This window comes from Delphinus delphis, chromosome 1 (assembly GCF_949987515.2).
Source record: "Delphinus delphis chromosome 1, mDelDel1.2, whole genome shotgun sequence".
Taxonomy (NCBI): domain Eukaryota; kingdom Metazoa; phylum Chordata; class Mammalia; order Artiodactyla; family Delphinidae; genus Delphinus; species Delphinus delphis.
Window position 1 is genome coordinate 60868341 of NC_082683.1, and position 24725 is coordinate 60893065.

The 24725-nt window shown below is 39.1% G+C and overlaps 1 long non-coding RNA gene across 1 annotated transcript in view; it reads left to right on the plus strand.

Annotated features, from left to right (window-relative positions):
* The window catches only part of LOC132420975 (uncharacterized), a 242012-nt gene that overhangs the window by 771 nt on the left and 216516 nt on the right, over positions 1-24725 (plus strand). The window contains exon 2 of the long non-coding RNA XR_009518486.1: positions 540-637. This is a non-coding gene — a long non-coding RNA (uncharacterized lncRNA). The remainder of the gene's footprint in view (positions 1-539; positions 638-24725) is intronic.

The window sequence follows — 24725 nt, forward strand, 5'->3', positions numbered from 1 at the left end:
GCCCCTCTGCCGCGCATCTTTGGGGATCTTAGTTTCCCAACCAGGGATTGAACTCAGGCCCTTGGCAGTGAAAGTGCAGAGTCCTAACCACTGGACTGCCAGGGAATTCCCGAGTAATTGTGATTTTTCTCCAAGACATTTTGATTTTATGTTGCATAGACTCTGGGTCTTGATAAAAGTCTTTGGGGAATGTTGATTTTTGTTTTGTTCTGTTTTAGTAGGCCGTCAATTCAGTTCGGTTCCTATCTCAAGTTGAGTCTCACTTGTGGGTGCTGGTTCCATATCAGTTCAGTTTTCAAAGGTTTTATTGTGCTCTTTGAGTCTGTTCTATACATAGAACACTCAGGAATATTTTGGAACTTGGGTAGTAATTTAAATTGTAGTTCAGTTAACATATCTTTTGCTGTGCAGCTTTTTGTCTGCCCTGCAGATGGTCAGTTCAGGTGTGAGCACTTATGTGGATTCATACATAGAATTAAGGAGTTCCCTTCTCCAGCTCACCCCTTTTTGATATTCCTCTCATATTCTTTGTTTTGCAGAGTCTCCTTTTCCTGCTAGAAATATGAGGTTTCTCTTGGAGTTTTAGCTTTGTGCCATAGCTGCAGCATCTGACTAGGGCCCACACTGGACCAAAGAGGTGAGAGAAAAGAGCAAAACAAAACAAAACAGAACATGAATTCCCTCCAAATTCTTTGGACCGCAGAAGCTCCTGTTCCTAGTTTCCTTGTCTAGAAAGACAGGGTTTTTCTTGGGGTTGTAGCTGTCCAAGCCTAGGCCCTAACTCTCAGGTCATGCCCAGAGGGAAAAAAGGAGGAAAAAAGCCAAGTATTCCCCCACAGAAGCTCCCTTTCCCCATTCATCTGGCTAGAAATATGGGATTTCTTTCTGTTTTTGCTTCCTTTGTGAAACCACAGTTTCACTGGGTGCCAGACCTCAGGTCAAAGATGTGAGAGAAAGTAGAAAAAAAACCACACAGGGCATTTTACTAAGTTTTGACTCTCCTCCCCAATCTGTTTACTTTTGTTTACTTTTTAGAGTCCTCAGGTAGTTGCTTTTTGTATTTTGCCCTGAACTTTTAGTTGTAATCAGTAGGAAAGATAGGCGGTAGTGGACTTACTCCATTTTGGCTGGCACTGTAAGTCAAGGAAATACAAATTACCACTATGCATCCATCAGAATGATTAAAATGAAAAATTTAGACAATACCAAGGGTTAGAGAGGGTGTCGAACAACTAGAATTCTTATACACTGCTAGTGGAAGTGTCAGTTGATCGTTTACTTTGGAAAATGTTTCTCAGAATCTTTTAAGTCTGAATATATGCATACCCTATGACCATAAGATTCGACTCCCAAGTATGTTCCCCACAGAAATGCACATATGTTCACTAAAGATGTATATAATAATGTTCATCGCTGCACTATTCATAATAGCCCCAAACTAGAAGTTCCTAATTACTTACGAATGGTAGCCTGGGTAAATAAACTGTTATATGTTCACACAGTGAAATTCTATATACAGCAATGACAATAAACAAATCGCAACTACATTGAAGAGTATGGCTGTTACTCTCTCTCTCTCTCTCTCTCTCTCTCTCTCTCACACACACACACACACACACACACACATATTGAATTGGAAAAGGCAATTACACACTAGCACATGCTATATGATCCATTTACATGAAGTTCAGAAGCAGGCCAGACTAATCTAAGATGATGGTTACCCTAGGGAGTGGGGAGGAGATAATGACTGAAAGGGGACATGAGCTTTTTGGAGTTCTGGTAATATTCTTTGTCATGGTCTGGGTTTTGGTTCCATAGGTATATTCATTTTATAAAAATTCATTTAACTGTGGCACTTATGATTTAGGCATTTTCTTAAAACTTCAATAAGTGTAAACAAATAAATAAATTTGCCCATTTCACCATATCCCATCTATCCTTCTCATTCAGTAGATCCTGGCTAAATATTGTACTAACTTTAGGGGCAAAGGGAGTGATCACAGACCACCCTGTGACATTCCGAGTATGATTGATACAGGGATACCTTCTGGCCCTAATGGCGATTGAGGTTTCTTGCAGTTGGGATGTTGAATCCGCCATAACTCATATTAAGAAGTGTTACAAAGCTATTAAGAAAAGATATGTTCTCAGTTCTATGGTTAACTGAAGGTTTGAGGTGGCAATGATCAAACTTCTGAGGTTTACATTTCTAAACTAAGAGAATTTTCTTAAAATACAGAAAAATCAAGCAGATTTTGTTCTTGTATGTTCAGACACATGCAGGAAAAAAATCTACTATTCAAAAACAATGAAAAATAACTTTATAAAGTTCCAAATCTTAACTTCACTGCATGAGTTACAATTGAAATATATTAAAATAATGCTTTTTTAACTGACCAGAATTTTTTAAAAAAATTATAATATATAAATCCTTGTGTTATAAAATATCTGGAATTATAACTTAACAAGCAACCATAAAATGTTTGTTCTTGAAATAAGTAGGTCTTACTCAGAAGAACAAGGAATTTAAATAAATAAATAAATCTGTGAACTTAATACTCATAACCAAGTAATTCTCTAATTTTAATCTGGGAATTTGTGGAAAGTGAAAGTCACTTCTTAGGTCACTAGGACAGCAGTTACCCTAGGCAAAGTTGGGGAGTGTGTGAAGTTGTGACTGAGCTTTAGAGCAATATGTGCAGTCTGCAAGATGGAGGGCTGGCTGGCTGTGGCCTCCAGAAGGCACTCAGAATTAGAAATTGGGTAATAAAGTACCATTTGGAATTGAGGTTGGAAGGATTAGCATGTGATTGTTTAGATCAGCCATCTGAAAATAGAATTAACTCACTCTGAAATCTGGTTTGTGTTGGTGATATTAAGGTGAACGGGAATCTCCCAAATCCAATCCATATTCCTGAGGGAATTATTTTAATAATAGCTGTTTACTGTATATTTGGTAGTGTGCTAACAGCTTTACATCCATTGTCACATTTAGACTCCCAGCAGTCTTTAGGAAAGTTTTTTTTGGCCTCACTGCACGGCTTGTGGGATCCTAGTTCCCTGACCAGCCGACCAGGGATGGAACATGCACCCCGACCCCACCCCACCCCCGCCTTGGAAGCATGGAATCCTAACCACTGGACTGCCAGGGGAGCCCCTAGGAAGGATATTATTAACTTTGTTTACAGATAAGAAATCAAGGTATAGAAACTGTAAGGACCTTGTGAAAGGCCATAAGGTGTAATATATGATGACTCTGGAGTCAGATTTCTTGGGTTCAAATCTCAGCTCTACTACTTGCTAACTATGTGAGCTTAGGCAAATCATTTAAACTATTTGTATTTTGCTTCTTCATCTAGGAAACAGAGACAATGGTAATAGTATCAGTATTTTAGAATTTCTAAAAGGATTAAGTGAGAAAGCTTAGGTGCCTGATAAACAGAACTCAATAAATAATGGTTATTATTATTCAACTAAAGGCTCACAGGTAATAGATGCCAGAGGTGGTGAATAACATGCAGTTAAAGTTCCAAAAGTTAATCAACTATAGTTAGTAAAATTTTTCTGGGAGAATCATATGTTAACAGAAAGGTGACTTGAGATAAGTCTAGGATAACAGTAGACAAAATATAAGAATATATCTGGCAATGACCAGAATAGAAAGCTATTTGAGTTCAAGGACTACAACTAATTTTTCAAAGAGAAATATTCCTAGAGTAGAGAAGGAATTTCAATTATCCTAACTTGAAAGAAAAATCCCTCAAGACTACTCTTTCTCTTCTAATTATCATTGACCCTTGAACACAAGAATTTGGACTGCACGGGTCTACTTATACACAATTTTTTTTTCAATAAACACGCTACTGCACAACCCAGGTTGATTGAATCTGCGGATGTGGATGGGAAGACCAACTATTGAACTTGAGCATCCACCAATTTTAGTATATGCCTAGGGTTCAGGAACCAATACCCCCGAGGGCACCAGGGGACAACTGTGTATGCTCACCAAACAGCCCTGTGATTAGTAATTTCCTCTCCTGAGTGCATTTAACCTACCATGGTGAAATACCCAGAGTGAATTCTCCATACAAGTTTTTCTTTCTAGATAAAGCTCTCTTTATAGATTGATAAATTGACATTCTGAGGTACATATTAGTTTTTTATGGGTCCTCTTAACATATTGATCCCCAAGAGGTTAATAATGTGCCCTGGTGGAAATGATAAACTTGAGTTTCCGAATCTACAAACTTAAGAATCTGGCTTTGAATATTGTATTAGAGCTCTGTATGCTTACAAGTAACAAAAATAAAAATAAAATAGCTTAAATCACGAAAGGGGGAAGGGAATTAATATTATAAAGAGAAGGTATTTGATGGAATAGGAAGGCAAGAATACAGCACAGATTCAGAAGGAGACTAAAAGAAGTCATCTCTCATCCAAGCAGCATGCTTTCTCCTCTCTTGTTGCTGTCTCTGCTTACACATAATTTTCTTTTTACCGACCAGTTTCCCCTGCTACTTAGTTCCACGACAGACAGTTGCAGTTACCACCGTTAGACCTGAGCAGTAGGGACTATTTAACCCAGCCCTACACCTCTGGGGGATGGGGTGTGGGGGACACTTTGGAGAACCTTCCTCCAAATGTTCTAAGTCCTCTGTGGTGCCTGGGACCATCTGGCAGGGCCTGGGAGGCAGAGCCTAGTCTTGTGTGGGTCCTGGAAATGGAAGCCCTGAAATGTTCTGTTGTCTGCTGGGGACTGGCCAGGTTAGCAGGCCCTCCTGGGCAGGACACCCTAAATCTGTACCAGGATTTTATTGACCTCAGTCCCTGTTTCTCCCTTTTAGGACCCTCTCGACAATACCCCCCTCTCACTGTGCATGGGATCCACCAGGTCCCCGAGAAGCTCTGGGACTTGCACCTGTGGGGTGGCAGTTGGTTTTCATATCAGCTTTCTAGTGCTGTGTTAACAGATTACAAATTTAGCAGCTTAAAGCAACACAGTTCATTATCTGTCAGTTTCTGTTGGTCAGAAGTCTGAGTATGGCTTATTTTTGCTTAGGGTCTCACCAGATAGTAATCAAGGTATCAGATGGGGGTGCAGTTTCATCTGAGGCTAAGGGTCATCTCCCAAACTCATTCAGGTTGTTGATAAAATTTAGTTCCTAGTAGCTAGAGGACTGGGGTCCCTGTCTTCTTGCCAGATGTCAGCCAGGATTTTCGCTCAGCTCTCAGAGACTGCCCTCAGGCCCTGATCACACAGCCCTCTTGTAACATGCAGCTTACTTTACCAAAGCCCGCAGGAGAATTTCTTTACAGTCTGTTCCTGCTGTTCCTGCTACTACCATTACTATTACAACCATCACCACAAATGTAGTCTTGTATAACATAATGTAATCTTGGGAGAAATGATTCCATCACCTTTGCTCTATAGTATACCTAATTAAAGGAGTGACATCCCATCACATTAACAGGTCCTGCCCACTCTCAAAGGGAGGGTATAATACAGGGCATATGTACCAGGGAGCAAGAATCTTAGGAGCCATCTTAAAAATTCTGCCTACCATAGCTCTTGAATAGGCAAATACTCCAGCAGATGGTCACTACACTTGTCACTATCTCAAGGCATTGAGAAATCCTTAAACTAACTGTCCACCTTTTTCTCCTTCACATTCGTTTCAGAACAACATAGTTTATTATAGTGCTTGGGATGTGTGTGAATATTCATAGACATGCAAATCTCACATACCCCAAACATACGTCTCTAAGAATTTTGGTCGCACAGATTTCTTTCTACAATTTAAAATTAATGTGCTGAAAGAAATGACAAGAAATTATTAAACACTGTTTACTTAGTACACTTTACAATTTGATATTCCTGGAAGTTCAGTGGATTAAAAGATGTAAGTATACACACATACACATTTCACAGATATCGTACAATTTAAATACTCTTTTTGTTCTGTGCAATAGGAAATTATTACCAGCTGGTGTTTCAGGGTCCTTTATAAATTAATTATAGTATTTACTAGCCATGTGGGAGTGGAAAATCTAATTAGGTCAAGGAGGCTGGCCCTGCTGGAGGCTGAAAGGAAAAGCAAGTATAAGGTGTCAGTTGCAAGTTTAATGCAGTACTTTCTAGACCACGTGTGTTTAAAAAAAAAGTGGGTAATTACTGAGATTACATGCAAATTTGTGGGAAAAAATCATATCAGAATAAAAATTTGTTAAAAGTCTGCCATCAATCTATGACAAAGATAAGATATTTTAGCTGACACAGGACTTCGCAGGTGTCCCATGTCACAGGAGGAATGGGATGCTTGATGCTAACAGTATATTCATTCATTAATTTATTCATTCACTCAACAAGGCAAGGCTAGATGTAGCTACAAAGAGGACGATATCACAGCCTCTTTAAGGAACTCACAGACTACAAATGAATACAGATGTGTAAAGAGATAGGAAGTAGTGTTGTAAGTGTAGTATGGGCATAATTAGAGAGTATTATGGGCCTTACACTCATGTAAATAACTAAAAACAATTTAAGTATACATTCTTTTCAAAGGAATTTTCAGTTTAGCGAAGTCAGGACCTTAAACCATGGCTCAAAAACCTCAAATGTTTACAGGGACAAGGCAGTAGCATAAATGAGTAGAGCAGGCCCATGTAAGACACTAGGTAGTGAAAGAGACTGTGACAGACTATTCAGAGACATTCCAATTTAACCTAAAAATAAATACTGTTTTAGCCAAACAAAAAATGCCTGTTGGAGTATTAGGTCAGTAGGGTAGCTGTTGGTGCCCCCTGCCTAAGGTTAAAGAAATTCAGTTGCTGTATTAGAATTTCTGTAGGCAAATGGATGTGAGGACCTTAAGAGAATTGGATGGAAAATACTTGCTTGAGATATTCTTTGTAAGATTCCTTGTGAGGCTTTATTAGGCATTTCTTTGACTTTCCCACAGACCACAAGATTGGGTCTAGTGCTTCCCATTCTTTGCTGTCACTACTTGTTCTTTTGCCTTCATTCAGTGAGCTACAGGACACAACTGGAGAGTTTTTCACAGCTAGAATCGAGAGAAAAATAAAGCTTTGGAACAGGAAAGTTGTACATTGCTAGAAATCTTGAAAGTCTGTTACCTGGACAGATAGTAGACAGCACCAAAGCAGTCACAGTTTATATCTGCTTAATGTGCTTTTCTGTTGCAATCTCATACTCCAGGTGCTTCTGTGGGGGAAGGTCAATCATGGTGCTCCCCTTAACCCCAAGCCCAGTGTGGGATTCTTGTCCCAGGCCATCCAATCAGAATGCCCGATCTCCTGAAGGGGAGGAAGAAGTAAAGTAGCTGGCCTGTGACATTCGCTTACTTTACCTGAGATAGCACTAGGAAAAAGCAAAGAAGGGAGGTGATCTGGTCTAATCTCCTCAACTGGACTTCCAGGTAAATAGAGTAATGATTTTAGGCAGGAGGAGGAGCCTTATCTGCAGAATGCCCTGAGTAGGCTCTCCCTTGGTAAGGATTGCTTACAGTAAGTAGATCTGGAATCTATTGATTTATGGGACATGGCCTCCCAAGAGAATGTCATGTAAGCTATACAACTCTCTGAGGTATAAAATGGAGATGTTTTAGAAATTACATGCTTCACTCTGTGAAGTAACAATCTGCAAAGCTTCACACAGGTCTTGTCTATTATTCTGGGCTAGTGGATAGGAAGGACCTGGCAAGAATGTCCCAGAGCTTTCACTGCTTTATCTTTGTCTCTTGACTGCCTGTACTCTTGGAATTTTTAGTAAAGCTTGATGCTAGGTAAAAATCTCTGATTTCTGTGAGTCTGATTTGATAATCCAATTCTGTGTGTTAGCTTGCCTGGTCATGGTGATTGGTTGAAGAATGAATATGTGAATCAGGAAAGACCAGTCAGAATTATTATCTAGGATTTGATTAGGAATGTTGGGAGAGAGAAGTTCTCTCTCCATTTGAGTTTCTAAGCTGGTAAATGGGAGTGTGAGAACCAATGTAGAGAGAGAACCCACTCACAAAAAGAAGTCAAGGAGAGACAATGAGAGCTGATAGATGGAGGGAATTAAAGGGGGCTGGGGCTGGGGGTGGGGGGGTGGGTAAGGGATGGGGAGAGAAAGTTAATTCTACCTCTAGTTGTTCACACATAAATATTATTGGAACTTTAAATATGATTGCAACTGTTATAACAGTATTTTTTTTTGAATTTTATTGTATTTATTTTTTTATATAGCAGGTTCTCATTAGTTATCTATTTTATACATATTAGTGTATACATGTCAATCCCAATCTCCCAGTTCATCCCACCACCACCACCACCACCCCACTACCCCACTACCTTCACCCCTTGGCGTCCATACATTTGTTCTCTACATTTGTGTCTCTATTTCTGCCCTGCAAACCGGTCATCTATACCATTTTATAACAGTATTTTTAACCGTCTTACCCTATCAGTATGGAGGAATGCTCTTCTACCTTCCTCTTCTTCTGCCAGCTCTATCCTGTGTGTAACCTCTTTTGGGGCTTTGTGGCAAGGTAACACATAGTGGTTTGTGGCTTTGGCTTTGGCTTAGAAAGCAAAACTCTATTTTAGCAACTATCCCTTCAGGTTGTAATTACCTATTTGTTTTATATATCCCAAATTCCTCATAGATAGTGAATAAATCTTATTTATTTCTTTAACGTCAGTACCTGGAACATAGCGCTCAATATTTGTAGAACACATGAAGAAAGGAATTTTATTTTTGCCCTCATTGAAACTATGCACAAGCCTGACCAGTGTGAAATTGTGCAGGCTTGATTCCCTCCCACTCCATACCAAATGTGCATAATTTATATTACTGGGTATGCAAAAAAATGTTTGATTGTGATGAATGCTATTATAGTTAAGGTATGTTGCTAACATTTGCTGCAATAAACAAGGAATGACTACTTTAAATTGTTCCACAGTTTAGAGTAATGGTTAAAATCATTTGCTTTTGGGACTGGAATTTCTGCTCTGCTGACAAAACTGGCCCTGCACCAATGGTTTCCCCTCCCTGACCTGGGTTGGGGTGGATACGGGAGAGGTAATTTTAAAAAACATAGCGGGACCAATTCTTCACTTTCACAGTAAAGGTCAAAATGCTACCTCTCAGTTTCCTCATCTGTATAGTAAAAATAATAATACATCATTTTGTTGTTGTCAGAATTAAATAAGTACTATATTTTAAACTCTTTGAGAGAAGAGTGTCTAGCACATTGTAAGTGCCATGTAAGTGTCTGCTGTGATTATTCATATTGTTATTCTCCAAACTTCAGTTTTATCAGAGTCAGATGGGGATAATATTACATATGTGTGTGAATTTCAAACAAGATGACGCATGTAAAATGCTTGATGATAAATGCATAATAAGGAACAAGTATTAATAGCTATTAGTAGGGGAGTTAGATTAGTTGAATGTTACCACGTGTACCAAACATGTATTCCCAATTTTCAAAAACAAAATAATAATATAACTCATTTAATGTTAAAGTACAGTCACACACATAATGTTGGTGTTAATGGTACAGGCATTGGAAACAGTTTGCCTGGGTTCAGATCTTGCCTTTACTACATATTATTTGTGTGATCTTGGGCAAGTTATTTAACTTCTCTGAGTCACCCCTAATAAAGGAGAATAATGATAGCATCTACTCCACAATGTGGGTCTGAGGATTAATTGAGGCAATACCTTTAAATTAATAAACACAATGCCAGGAAAATAGTAAGCAGTCAATAAGTGTTGGTTCTTATTATCTCTCTGAGCCTCAATCCCATTCAATCATGAAAATGAGGATAACAGTATTTACCTGACCAGGCTGCTATGTGGATAAAATGTGACAGTGCTAGTGAAAATGTCTAGTAAATAATAGGCATTTGATAAATGTCAGTTTTCTTTCCCATTTCTATGATTCATGAAGCAACTTGGAATTTTACAATGCCTTTGGGTTATCAGTATAGATATCAATTATATTTCTACGTGTGTGGATATAGGATAAAAAGGATTAGGTAGAATTCGATCAGTGATACATATTAAATGTTGCTTATTGATAAATATCATTCGGTTGGCTTATTAGCTGCTCTTATAAAAGTAGATTGTGTCAGAAATACCCTATTTTGTATATTCTTCTGATTCGTGTCATAGATAAATGGCAATTTATTCTATTTAGAGAAAGATAGAAAAATAGACTGGTATTCCAGGTTTCTTGCAGCGAACATGGTGCACAATCTGCTACAACTGAAGGGGAATGTTATTAATCAGAAGGTGCACAAGGAGGCAAAGGACTTCATTATGCTGTTTTGCTCCCACAACGTGCACCTGGAGCTTCTTAATGACTGTGCCCTTTGGAGACAGGTGGCACTCTGCAAAGTGTAAACCTCTCTAAACCTCTTCTTGTCTCAAACTGACACGTCTTCATGGCACTGTGTATAATCAGAGTCTTAAATGATGTGAAAGGCTTTGGTAGGACTATAATTAGTTGAAATAATTTTTTTCCTGGTCTTTAAGGAGTACACATGACCAGAACAAGGGAAAGAAAGAATGTCAAGAAATAGCTGGGGGATAAATTCACATATTCATTGGAAAAGACAAGCCTGTAAAAGATGGTATTGTGTACTGGGTGAACAAGCACAGTAGATGGCAGTTTAGGAACATAAAATATTATTATGTTATGTTTAGAAATCATCTTTTTTAAAGACTATCTAGAAAAACATGCATCTTAAGTGTTATATATTGTCATCTTTTTGGGGGGAAAGTTCTGTTAGTGATCTTTGCTTACAGAAACAGATTGGTGTAAACTTGTTAAATAGCATAGACTATAAGGGGACATTGGGGTGCTCGAGGATTTTTTTCACCATATTTTATTAGCATCTATTCATTTTGAAGCACACATTTTTTGATATTCGAAGAGCTTAAGCACTTGGGAATGACTCTCAAATAAAATAACACCACAACCAACCGTTGATTCCCCTGAAAAACTGGCTGAATATTTAATTGTTAAAATACTTAGCAAGTTAAAAGCAGTATGGAAAAGGAGTAGAGACAGAGAGGATATCAGGAAGAAAGGTAAAATTCCCAAGAATATTTGAGTATTGAAAGGAGAAAAACTAAGAGCCCAAGTTTCTCTGAGATACAAGCTCAAGACTGTGTCACTTGTTACATAGAATTCACCAAAAGTCCAGGCATTAGGAAAATTCTGATCCCAGAACAGAAAGCTGACAGTTCTTCCTAAGATTGAATCAGACCATTACACACACTGTATTGGTTTAATTGAGCATACATTATTTCCTTCAGCAAAAAATCTTCTGCCATGGTACCCTATTTTCTTGGGCACCAGGGCTTGACAGATTTCTCACACAAGTAAGCAGTTGGGAGTAAAACAATTTTGACATGAAATTTCCTTATATTTTGAAAGCCATTAAACAAGACTTGTTTGCTTATAATTTTCTAATAAAATAAAGGACCTTCTGTGGAAAGCAGTTTTAAAAACACATCATAACATTTTCAGTGTGTAGGTCTTGCAACGTTTGTTGCAATTTTCTAGTGACAGACACAGAACAATAAGATTTCCCCTAACAGATGCTTAGTGCTGGGTACTCACATGTCACTCAAACTGACAAGATTTTAGGAAAAAACACTTTCTTCCCTATGTTATCATTTTGAAAGATCAGCTATTGTGGATAATTCAACTTTGCTAAATTGAAAAGTATAAACTTCACAAAACATAATTTATTAAAGGTGATATGATAGAATTAATTAGAAACACACCCTAAACAACTCACTAGACCTCATTCTACAAATTTGTGTGTCCCAGACAAAATTTTAATCCTACTTGCCTGGAGAAAAGCTTTAGCTCAGTTTATGATAATATCACAGAATTTTGGAGTTGGGAAAAATACTTGTAGATCATGTATTTCAAATTAGTGCCTAAGTTTCAGGATTTTCTCTTTTTATGTACTGGAACTATTTGGATTTAATTCATATTTAAATAATGTAGAGCCAGAACCATTCAGGCTACATAGTTTCATTGTTCATTCATTCGTTCATCCATTCTCTCAACAACTTATCAAGCGTCTCACATGTACTGGTATATTCCAGGAACTATGTTAGAGACTGGTAATGCCATAATAAATATTTCACTATTCCTGTCTCTGAGGAGGAGATCAGAGTATAGCTGGACAGATAGACAAATAAATTAATAGCTATATTGTAGTGTGATAAAGGCTATGACAGGTTTGTATACAGTCCTATGGGAAAACAGATGAGGGAGCAATCTATGTCCTTGGGGGTTCTGAGAAGACAACACAGAGGGAATCATATTTGAGCCTGAGCAAGAATTCTCAGAGGAGAAGTGAGGACTGAGGATGTAGGAAAGGAAATAGACATGAAGGCAGAAGAGTATGTTTGGAGAATGACAGTGTAAAATCTAGGGAATGGTGAGAAATGATGTACAGTTAGACTGTAAAGGTAAATCAGGGAAAGATGGCAAATATAAGATTCTAAACAGTTTGGCATTACTTTTTTTTTTTTTAGTTTGGCGTTACTTTTGTGGGAAATGAACAATTGAAAAAATTTGAAAGTGAAGACAATGATGTGATATGATTTGTATTTTTGAAAAGCTATCTCTGACACTGGTGTGAAAGGCAGTTTAGGCTAGATTAGTAATGGACATTTGAAGTACGTTTCAGTATTATGCTAGGGCAGTGAAAGTGACAATGGACAAAGGCATATTTTAAGATACCTTTTTTTTAAAAAAAAAGTTTATTTATTTATTTTGGCAGCGCCAGGTCTTAGTTGTGGCACACGGGATCTTCGTTGCGGCATGTGGACTCTTAGTTGCGGCATTTATGTGGGACCTAGTTCCCGACCAGGGATCGAACCCAGGTTCCCTGCATTGGGAGCTTGGAGTCTTACCTACTGGACCACCAGGGAAGTCCCAAGATACCTTTTAGAAACAATTAATAGAGCTTTGTGGTCAGTTGCTTGGGAGAGTTGGGTGCTAAGGGAAGGGGAAAAAGTTAAGGATGGCTTCAAGAGGTCTAGTTTGCCTGTTTAGTTATGAGGGTTTGGATAGGCATTTATTTAATCCTCCTCACAAGCTTTTGAGGATTATAACAGATGACAAAAACTGAAGCTTTGAAAAGTTAAGCAATTTGCCAGTTATCATGTGGGTAGTAATCTATGAAGGACAGATTCAAGCACATTCTATTTGACTAATCCCAGAACCCAAGCTAGAAAACTTTTAGGCAATAATCTCCATAAAAATCTTTTGAGGGGAACAGAAGGAAGGGAATCTTTTTCTAAGCCATCAGGGCTTTTCCTCTCAGGCTCTGAACCTGGGGGAAATACCTGGGTTTCCTTTATACCCTGGGGTGAGGAGAGCAGTCTTTAATAAGGCCAGTAGGGAAATGTGTATGGAGCTGAGATGACAGTCGCTTCAAAATCACCTGTCTACAGTGAAGAGATGAAGAGCTGTCGTTGCTGATTAGGATTATGTATGGGGGAGTCGTTTTAAACTTTCTATGGAACAATAGATTTCACAGGGTATTTTCTCATTTTAGGTAACCCTTAAACCCCTGATAATGATCCCACAAAGAAAGCTCCCTGGTGGCTAGGAGGCTGGGACTTGGCCTGGTTGGAAGTGGAGGGGGTAGAAGGCTGCAGTTAGGAAGCTTAAAAGGCCTGTGGGGGAAGGGTGAAATGTGATGAGGCCTGGGGCCGACTTCATTCTGAGCTCGCCTGTTTGTGTGTTCAGCTGGGCTCCGGGCATGGGTCTCTGGGGTAGATGGGCTTGCTGTATTGGGAGGCATGGAGCTCTGCCTTGGACTAAATGATGCTTGCAGTGTGACTCTTTCCTACTCCTGTGCTGTATTGAAATGATGGGGACTGAGCTGTGTTGCAAATAAATCATTTTTTGTTGTTTTAAAAAAAAAACAAACATTGTGCTGTTTCTTTCTGTACTGACCAAGTGGGCAGTGATGTCATTTACTGGGCTGGGAAATACAGGAGGAAAATCATGGTTTGAATAGAAAAGAATCAGTTTGCGCTTTAACATCTTGACTTTGATATATCCGAAAGGCCAGAGAGTGGAGATATTCAGAAGAGAATTGGAAATAACAGTCCTGAAGCTCATGAAAGATATGGGGTGAGAAAGTTCAGATTAAGTGATGGTTGAAGCCATAAAAGTGACTCAGATAGCCCAGAGAATAGGTGTATGGAAGAGGATTGAGCAGAAAGTTTTCAGTGGCTATGGAACAAAAGGATTCAGGGGGAGGAGACTGAGAAGGTGCACTCAAATGGCTTATTGGAAAACCAGAGTAATATACTTACTTATAGTACGCTTATGGAGTACAGATTTACTTTTTCTCTCTTGAGCGTATGTTGGGCAGAAGATTGGACCCTCATCATCTTAATTGTCCACTGTTGCTTTAAGAGCATTGTTTTAATTATGAAAACCTGTCACTCACAGCCTCTCCTTTTCTGAAGTTCACAATCTCTCCCCATTCAGGATCACCATTTTCCATTCTACACAAATTCCATCACCATACTAGGCCACAAGTCCACATCCTCAATGATGCACCCACTCTTACCTCAATTCCTAGATTGTACCTGAGCCAACTTCACCTCCAACATGTTTCCATATTTTTCTAGAAACTACTCCACTTGTGAAATATTTAACCATGAAATTCCAATGACTGAGCATAGCGTCTTTATTTCTCCCTCTCTCCCTCCCACTAACTCAATTTAGATTCAACTTAGTTCACATCATTTATTGAGTATCTATCATATGTTGTGTGCTAGGATTTAGGAGATACATACATATATATATAGACATAGATATATATATACATAAAATTTTACTGAGATATTTCACAGAATAGGAAGGGAGTGGATATGCAAACATTTTTTGCAATCCTAGTGTGGTAAGTAAAATAATAGAGGTATATTTTAGGTACAGTAGTGTGATACAGTGGAAAGTTTGAGCGGTTGCACTTGAGTTGAAAATAGGAGATATATCATTAATCTATAATTATATAACTAAAACCCCACATTTAGTGGCTTAAAATAGCACTGATTCATTTCTTACCATTCTGTGGGTTGACTGGGCTCCACCTACATTCAACTGGTGGCTGGAATGGGCAGGAAGGGCCAGGAAGGTCTTATTTACATGTCTGGGGGTATGGGTGCTATATGTCAGCTCTCCTCCCTTGGCCTTCTTCTCTGCATGATATCTTATACTCCATGCAGGATAGCCTGAAATTTATAGCATGGTAGTTGTGTTAAGCTGGTGCCAGTTCTTTAGCATTCTACTGGCTTGCCCATAATCAAGGGTTTTTTTTGTTGGAGTAATGGCATTAGTGTACTGGGATGGGATGAAAATTGGTAGCTCTTTTTTGCAGACAGATTACCACAGGAGACTTTAGAAAGGAAAAGATTCTTGAGATGAGTCTTGAAGGCTGAGAAGTTCAGCAGGTGAATGGAGATTTAGGAGAAGAGAAGGAGCTCTTCAGAAAGAACAGCAGCAGCATAGTCATTGGGTATGCCAGGACATGTGGATTCCTGGGAGTATTTGGGGGAAGGAATGAGAAATGAACTGGCTAGGCAAACATGATTATAGAAAACCTTGTTATCAGAAGTAAATTAAACTCTTCTTCCAGGCCGCAGAATGCCCTTCTGCAGGTTTTATGCAGGGAAGCAGCTGCTCTTCACTCTCATTGATTCTTCTACTTTGTTTGCTTCATATGTTCTTGATCGATAAGCCTCCGTTGACTTCATTTCCTTATTCAATCCAGCTGTCAACCCATGGTACTTCAGCTGAATCTCTCTCACCAGTACTCTCGGTTCTCAACACTATATGAGTGTTGACCTTGTTATTCCATTATCCTAATCCTCAATTCTAGAATAATCTAGCCATCTGTTTGTTCTGGTCCTGGGACTAGGCATTGAATAATACTGAAACAAATCATATAACCATGCTGATTGCCTGCCTTATACATTTATGATTTCCAACTACTGACTCTCAGTATTGTCTAGCAAATCTTAACATATCCTTACCCATTCCCTATGCAGGTAATTTGTTACTACTCTTAACAACTTTTGCACTTAATGCTGCACTATTTTCTCTTAGCAGATTACCTTGAATACTTCACAGAGGAAATAGCTGTGATAGTTGTGAAAAATTTCCTTCACGACATCTCCTTGAAGTTCATTTATTCTTTCTCCTTCTGGATCATCCTGTTTCTTTCCTTCCAAATCCCTGCCATCATCCTAGGACTTATTTTACTTCTTCTATACCTCCAAATGTGTTTCTGACACATGGTATACATGTAGTAAATATGAATTAATGATCAATTTCTATTTGCCAATATTATGAATTCTTGTTAGCCCTCATCTTGCTTATGGTGTGGCAACACATTCCATTTTAAGGTCCTGTCCCTGGCTCTGTGGAAACTTTCAAACCACACATACAAGTGGACATAATGGCTGAGATTCTGTACTCCACAGATTTCTTCCAAAATCAATCTTATTCTATTTCCATTTTGGTTTGTTGGAGCCTTGCTGTACCAGTCAGTAAATATATTGGATACTATCACTGATTATATATATATGAACTTTTTGGAAATTATATTACTAAATAAAAATGATTATTATGTTTTTTCTTAAAGTGTGGTGCCCATTTAACACATGATAATCACAGATGTTTACAACAATAAAACTTTCTCATATGCTAGACAGACTATTACACAGGCAGGAACTATGGTCTACTGGCATATAATAGATAATAAATTTTTGTGGAGTGAATAGATGAATGTTCCTTATATATAACCCAGTCACAATTTTCTAAATGAACATAGAATGTATTTCTGATATTTCAAATTAAATTACCATCCATTGTTAGGGCTTGGACTTTTCACACATTCTAAGTGACTGTTACTATTGTTCTGGGGTTTTTTTTTACTTAAAAAAAATTTTTAAACACCTTTATTGGAGTATAATTGCTCTACAAAGTTGTGTTTCTGCTGTATAACAAAATGAATCAGCTATGTGTATACATATATCCCCATATCTCCTCCCTCTTGCGTCACCCTCCCACCCTCCCTATCCCACCCCTCTAGGTGGTTACAAAGCACCAAGCTGATCTTCCTGTGCTATGCAGCTTCTTCCCACTAGCTATCTGTTTTACATTTGGTAGTGTATATATGTCAATGCTACTCTTTCACTTTGTCCCAGCTTACCCTTCTCCATCCCTGTGTCCTCAAGTCCATTCTCTATGTCTGCTCTTTATTCCTGTCCTACCCCTAGGTTCTTCAGAACCATTGTTTTTTTTTAGGTTCCATATATATGTGTTAACATATATTTGTTTTTCTCTTTCTGACTTATTTCACTCTGTATGACAGACTCTAGGTCTATCTACCTCACTACAAATAACTCAATTTCATTTCTTTTTATGGCTGAGTAATATTCCATTGTATATATGTGCCACATCTTCTTTATCCATTCATCTGTCGATGGACACTTAGGTTGCTTCCATGTCCTGGCTATTGTAAATAGTGCTGCAATGAACATTGTGGTACATGAATCCCTGAATTACAGTTTTCTCAGGGTAGTGGGATTGCTGGGTTGTATGGTAGTTCTGTTTTCAGTTTGTTAAGGAACCTCCATACTGTTCTCCATAGTGGCTGTATCAATTTACATTCCCACCAACAGTGTAGGAGGGTTCCCTTTTCTCCACACCCTCCCCAGCATTTATTGTTTGTAGATTTTTGGATGATGGCCATTCTGACTGGTGTGAGGTAATACCTCATTATAGTTTTGAATTGCATTTCTCTAATGATTAGTGATGTTGAGCATCCTTTCATGTGTTTGTTGGCCATCTGTATATCTTCTTTGGAGAAATGTCTGTTTAGGTCTTCTGCCCATTTTTGGACTGGGTTGTTTGTTTTTTTGATATTGAGCTGGGTGAGCTTGTATATTTTGGAAATGAATCCTTTGTCAGTTGCTTTGTTTGAAAATATTTTCTCCCATTCTGAGGGTTGTCTTTTCGTCTTGTTTATGGTTTCCTTTGCTGTGCAAAAGCTTGTGTTTCATTAGGTACCATTTCTTTATTTTTGTTTTTATTTCCATTTCTCTAGGAGGTGGGTCAAAAAGGATCTTGCTGTGATTTATGTCATAGAGTGTTTTGCCTATGTTTTCCTCTAAGAGTTTGATAGTGTCTGGCCTTACACTTAGGTCTTTAATCCATTTTGAATTTATTTTTGTATATGGTATTAGGGAGCATTCTAATTTCATTCTTTCACATGTAGCTGTCCAGTTTTCCCAACACCACTTATTGAAGAGGCTGTCTTCTCTCCATTGTATATTCTTGCCTCATTTATCAAAGATAAGGTGACCGTTTGTGCATGGGTTTATCTCTGGGCTTTCTATCCTGTTCCATTGATCTATATTTCTGTTTCTGTGTCATTAGCATACTGTCTTGATTACTGTAGCTTTGTAGTATAGTCTGAAGTCAGGGAGCCTGATTCCTCTAGCTCCATTTCTCTTTCTCATGACTGCTTTGGCTATTCGGGGTCTTCTGTGTTTCCATACAAATTGTGAAATTTTTTGTTCTAGTTCTGTGAAAAACGCCACTGGTAGTTTGATAGGGATTGCATTGAATCTGTAGATAGCTTTGGGTAGTATAGGCATTTTCACAGTGTTAATTCTTCCAATCCAAGAACATGGTATATCTCTCCATCTGTTTGTTTTGTCTTTAATTTCTTTCATCTGTGTCTTACGGTTTTCTGCATACAGGTCTTTTGTCCCCTTAGGTAGGTTTATTCCAAGGTATTTTATTCTTTTGGTTGTAAGTGGGAGTGTTTCCTTAATTTCACTTTCAGATTTTTCATTATTAGCGTATAGGAAGGCAAGAGATTTCTGTGCATTAATTTTGTATCCTGCTACTTTACCAAATTCATTGATTAGCTCTACTAGTTTTCTGGTAGCATCTTTAGGATTCTCTATATATAGTGTCATGTCATCTGCAAACAGTGACAGTTTTACTTCTTCTTTTCCAATTTGGATTCCTTTTATTTCTTTTTCTCCTCTGATTGCTGTGGCTAAAACTTCCAAAACCATATTGAATAATAGTAGTGAGAGTGGGCAACCTTGTCTTGTTCCTGATCTTAGTGGAGATGGTTTCAGTTTTTCACCATTGAGAAAGATGTTGTCTGTGGGTTTGTCATATATGGCCTTTATTATGTTGAGGTAGGTTCCCTCTATGCCTACTCTCTGGAGAGTTTTTATCCTAAATCAGTGTTGAATTTGGTCAAAAGCTTTTTCTGCATCTATTGAGATGATCATATGGTTTTTATCACTCAGTTTGTTAAAATGGTGTATCACATTGATTGATTTGTATATATTGAAGAATCCTTGCATTCCTGGGATAAACCCCACTGATCATTTTCATTTTGGATGTTCTGTCCACTGGTGAAAGTGGGGTGTTAAAGTCCCCTACTATTACTGTTTTACTGTCAATTTCCCCTTTTATGGCTGTTAGCATTTGCCTTATGTATTGAGGTGCTCCTGTGGTGGGTGAATAAATATTTACAATTGTTACATCTTTTTGTTGGATTGATCCCTTGATCATTATGTAGTGTCCTTCTTTGTCTCTTGTAATAGTCTTCGTTTTAAAGTCTATTTTGTCTGATATGAGAATTGCTACGCCAGCTTTCTTTTGACTTCCATTTGCGTGGAATATCTTTTTCCATCCCCTTACTTTCAGTCTGTATGTGTCCCTAGGTCTGAAGTGGGTCTCTTGTAGACAGCATATATACGGGTCTTCTTTTTGTATCCATTTAGCCAGTCTCTGTCTTTTGGTGGGAGCATTTAATCCATTTACATTTAAGGTAATTATCGATATGTATGTTCCTATTACCATTTTCTCAATTGTTTGGGGCTTGTTATTGTAGGTCTTTTCCTTCTCTTGTGTTTCCTGCCTAGAGAAGTTCCTTTAGCATTTGTTGTAAAGCTGGTCTGGTGGTGCTGAATTCTCTCAACTTTTGCTTGTCTGTAAAGGTTTTAATTTCTCCATCGAATCTGAATGAGATCCTTGCTAGGTAGATTAATCTTGGTTGTACGTTATTCCCTTTCATCACTTGAAATATGTCCTGCCATTCCCTTCTGGCTTACAGAGTTTCTGCCTGAAGATCAGCTGTTAACTTTATCGGGATTCCCTTGTGTGTTATTTGTTGCTTTTCCCTTGCTGCTTTTAATATTTTTTCTTTGTATTTAATTTTTAATAGTTTGATTAATGTGTCTTGGTGTGTTTCTCCTTGGATTTATCCTCTATGGGATACTCTGCACTTCCTGGACTTGATTGACTATTTCCTTTCCCATATTAGGGAAGTTTTCAACTATAATCTCTTCAAATATTTTCTTAGTCCCTTTCTTGTTCTCTTCTTCTTCTGGGACCCCTATAATTTGAATGTTGGTGAGTTTAATGTTGTCCCAGAGTGCTCTGAGACTGTCCTCAATTCTTTTCATTCTTTTTTCTTTATTCTGCTCTGCAGTAGTTATTTCCACTATTTTATCTTCCAGGTCACTTTTCTGTTCTTCTATTCTTATCTGAATACCTGTTCAGGTATTCTGTTATAGATTCCTTCTAGAGAATTTTTTATTAATTCATTGTGTTGTTCCTCATTGTTTATTTGCTCTTTAGTTTTTCTAGGTTCTTGTTAAGCATTTCTTGTATTTTCTCCATTCTATTTCCAAGATTTTGGATCATCTTCACTATCATTACTCTGAATTATTTTTCAGGTAGACTGCCTATTTCCTCTTCATTTGTTTGGTCTGCTGGGTTTTTACCTTGCTCCTTCATCTGCTGCATATTTCTCTGTGTTTTCATTTTGTTTAACTTACTGTGTTTGGCGTCTCCTTTTTTGCAGGCTGCACGTTCGTAGTTCCCATTGTTTTTGGTGTCTGCTGCCAGTGGATGAGGTTGGTTCAGTGGCTTGTGTAGGCTTCCTGGTGGAGGGGACTGGTGCCTGTGTTCTGGTGTGTGGGGCTGGATCTTGTCTTTCTGGTGGGAAGGGCCATGTCTGGTAGTGTGTTTTGGGGTGTCTGTGAACTTAATATGATTTTAGGCAACCTCTCTGCTAATGGGTGGTGTTGTGTTCCTGTCTTGCTAGTTGTTTGGCATTTGCATCCAGTGCTGGAGTTTGCTGGCCGTCGGGTGGAGCTGGGTCTTAGTGTTGAGATGGAGATCTCTGGGAGAGCTCTCACCGATTGATATTATGTGGGGCTGGGAAGTCTCTGGTGGTCCAGTGTCCTGAATTCGGCTCTCCCACCTCAGAGGCTCAGGCCCGACACTAGGCCGGAGCACCAAGACCCTGTCAGCCACATAGCTCAGAAGAAAAAGGAGAAAAATATAAAAAATAAATAAATTAATTAAAAGTAATTATTAAAATAAAATAATAATAATAAAAAAAGAGAGCAACCAAACCAATAAACAAATCCACCAATGATAATAGGCCCTAAAAACTGCACTGAGATAAACATAAAAATCAGAAACAAATCAGTCACAGACAGCAAACCCCATGTCTACAGTTCCTCCCAAAGTCCACCTCCTCAATTTTGGGATGATTCATTGTCTATTCAGGTATTCCAAAGATGCAGGTACATCAAGTTGATTGTAGGGATTTAATCCGCTGCTCCTGAGGCTGGGGAGAGATTTCCCTTTCTCTTCTTTGTTCGCAGAGCTCCTGGGGTTCAGCTTTGGGTTTGGCCCCACCTCTGCATATAGGTCGCCCTCAGGCATGTGTTCCCGCCCAGACAGGATGGGGATAAAGCAGCAGCTGATTAGGGGGCTCTGGCTCCTTCAGGCCGGGGGTAGGGAGGGGTATGTAGGTAGTTAACAATTGGAATGTGAGGCGAGCCTGCAGCGGCAGAGGCCGGCCTGATGTTGCCCCAGCCTGAGGCGCGCCATGTGTTCTCCCGGGGAAGTTGTCCCTGCATCACAGGACCCTGGCAGTGGCAGGCTGCACATTCTTCCAGGAGGGGAGGTGCACACAGGCTTCTTGGTGGCTGCAGCACAGCGTTAGCATTTCATGCCTGTCTCTGGGATCCAAGCTGATAGCCACGGCTCGCGCCCGTCTCTGAAGCTCATTTAGGCGGTACTCTGAATCCCCTCTCCTCGCGCACCCCGAAACAATGGTCTCTTGCCTTCTAGGCAGGTCCAGACTTTTTCCTGGACTCCCTCCCGGCTAGCTGTGGCGCACTAGCCCCTTCAGGCTGTGGTCATGCAGCCGACCCCAGTCCTCTTCCTGGGATCCAACCGAAGCCCGAGCCTCAGCTCCCGGCCCCCGCCCGCCCCGCCGGGTGTGCAGACAAGCCTCTCGGGCTGGTGAGTGCTGGTCGGCACTGATCCTCTGTGTGGGAATCTCTCCACTTTGCCCTCTGCACTGCACTCTCCTCCGTGGCTCCGAAGCTTCCCCCCAACCCACCCCCCAGTCTCCGCCAATGAAGGGGCTTCTAGTGTATGTAAACTTTTCCTCCTTCACAGCTCCCGCCCAGATGTGCAGGCCTCGTCCCTATTCTTTTGTCTCTGTTTGTTCTTTTTTCTTTTGCCCTACCCAGGTACGGGGAGAGTTTCTTGCCTTTTGGGAAGTCTGAGGTCTTCTGCCAGCGTTCAGTAGGTGTTCTGTAGGAGTTTGTTCCACGCGTCGATGTATTTTTGATGTATCTGTGGGGAGGAAGGTGATCTCCATGTCTTACTCCTCTGCCATCTTGAAGATCCCCCTCCTCTTCTTATTGAAAGGAAAAAAAAACTCTACCAATTGGTACAGCAGTTCACAGGTAAATTTTGTTTCATTTCTCTGGTAAATTTCATCTGTCAGAGTGTTGTTTTAGATATGGTTTTTCTGTAGAAGCACACATAAAGTCATGAAGAGTTTGAACTTAAACTCATGCTGTAAAAATAGGCACTTATTGACCTTCAGATTTTCTAAGTTTTATCTTACAGACTGTGAGCTCCTTTAATAGCATCAAGCGAAGGAAGCTGCAACAGCATCCCCTGTACTGCATACCTTTGGGATCTTCCTGTATAATGTTGACATTCAGTCTCAACCAACCTGACAATAAAATGATCCATTTAACCAACACAAGCGGATAGAGGAGGAAACACTGCATCTTTTCACTCTGCCTCCCACTCCCAGAGCCAGTCCGATGCTTCCTCTGGGCCAACCACAGGCACACATAAAGCACTTCGTCAACAATTTTCCATGTTTTCTGTTAAATTGGGTTTACTCTTCTTACGTGAATTTCCCCCTAGGTACTTTTTCCAAATAGCACAGAAAGTATTTGAGGTGAACTAAAACTTTTTAATAATAAACTTTGTGGTTATAAAGCCCTAGGACTAAGAAACACTTATCAAGAAAAAAAAATGACCAGCTTTACCATTATATATACAGGACTACTAAGGAGTTTAGGAAAAATTACTGATGTTTACTAAAAACATATATATATATATATATATACCTAAATTTTAAAATCCAGCTTTTCAAAATGCCAGTATTGTCCAGTTAAGGACTTTTATAAATCCCTTGGAGACCTCCATAAAATAAGTATTTTAATCACTAAGAGTACTGAGTAAAATTTTTGCTTCCTTAATTCTGTTCCCTGGCAGTTCTGTTTATTTTTTTTAAAAAAAAGCATAAAAAGCAATTGTCTTTTTACCTAAATAGTCTATGACCATTATGGTTGCTTACTTAGATTTCTTTTCTTTCATACCGAAAATAAATCATTCCTTATTAGGTCACGTTTTGTTGCCACTGTAGAATTCTAGAAGGACCAGACAGAATTGAAAGACTGGAAAATTCTGACTATATTATAGATAATAGTGTAATTATCGGAGAAGAACCCGAAGTACCAGTGTCCCTAAAGTATTTTTTTATCAACTTGTCAAGGTACCTAAAAACTCCATCATCCTTCTCTTTTAAAGCCCTCATTTTCTTGAATTCTCTTATTAAAATAAAAATGTTATTGATAGGCTAACATGTATGTCAGTGACAAAAGTAGGATTCTAACTAAAAAAACGACACCTGGGCAGAAAGATTTTTGGTAGGAAATGGTGGCAGAAAGACTGTCAGGAAAGAATGCAATGTTCAATGAAAAACTCAACTTAGCTATAGATGGTATGAGGACTGGGTCTTATATCAGTCAGCAGTCTTTCAATTGCAATATTCAGAAAATACAATAGAAAGTGTCTAAAACAAAAATGGAATTTATTGGCTCTCATGGCCTGTGTGCCACTTATCAAATTATTGCCTCTCGGCTTCAAATTCACCTTTCAGTTTCTTTTAGTGTTTTTCTCCTTTAAAGTGAGACCTGTGTTAAGCTTTCTCAGTAGAGGGCGCTGGAGGGACCTTGCAGGAGGAAGGTGCTCTCCTACCTTGTCTGGCTGATGCCTGGTGGGCTAGCAGTGTGGGTATCAGGCAAATCTCTGTCCCAGTCATATGCCCAGAACATGGTCATTTGGTAACCTTTCAGCCTTGGCCTGGCAATAACCTAATTGCTGTGCACTTGACGTGGATATTAGCACTCTAAAGCCTTCCTGTCTGAATCAGTGCCCCATTTCCCTTTGTAAGTTCTTGTGCAAACTGCCAGTGCCCTAGAGGATTTCCATCAAGCCAGCCACTGCTCCCTCTGTAAG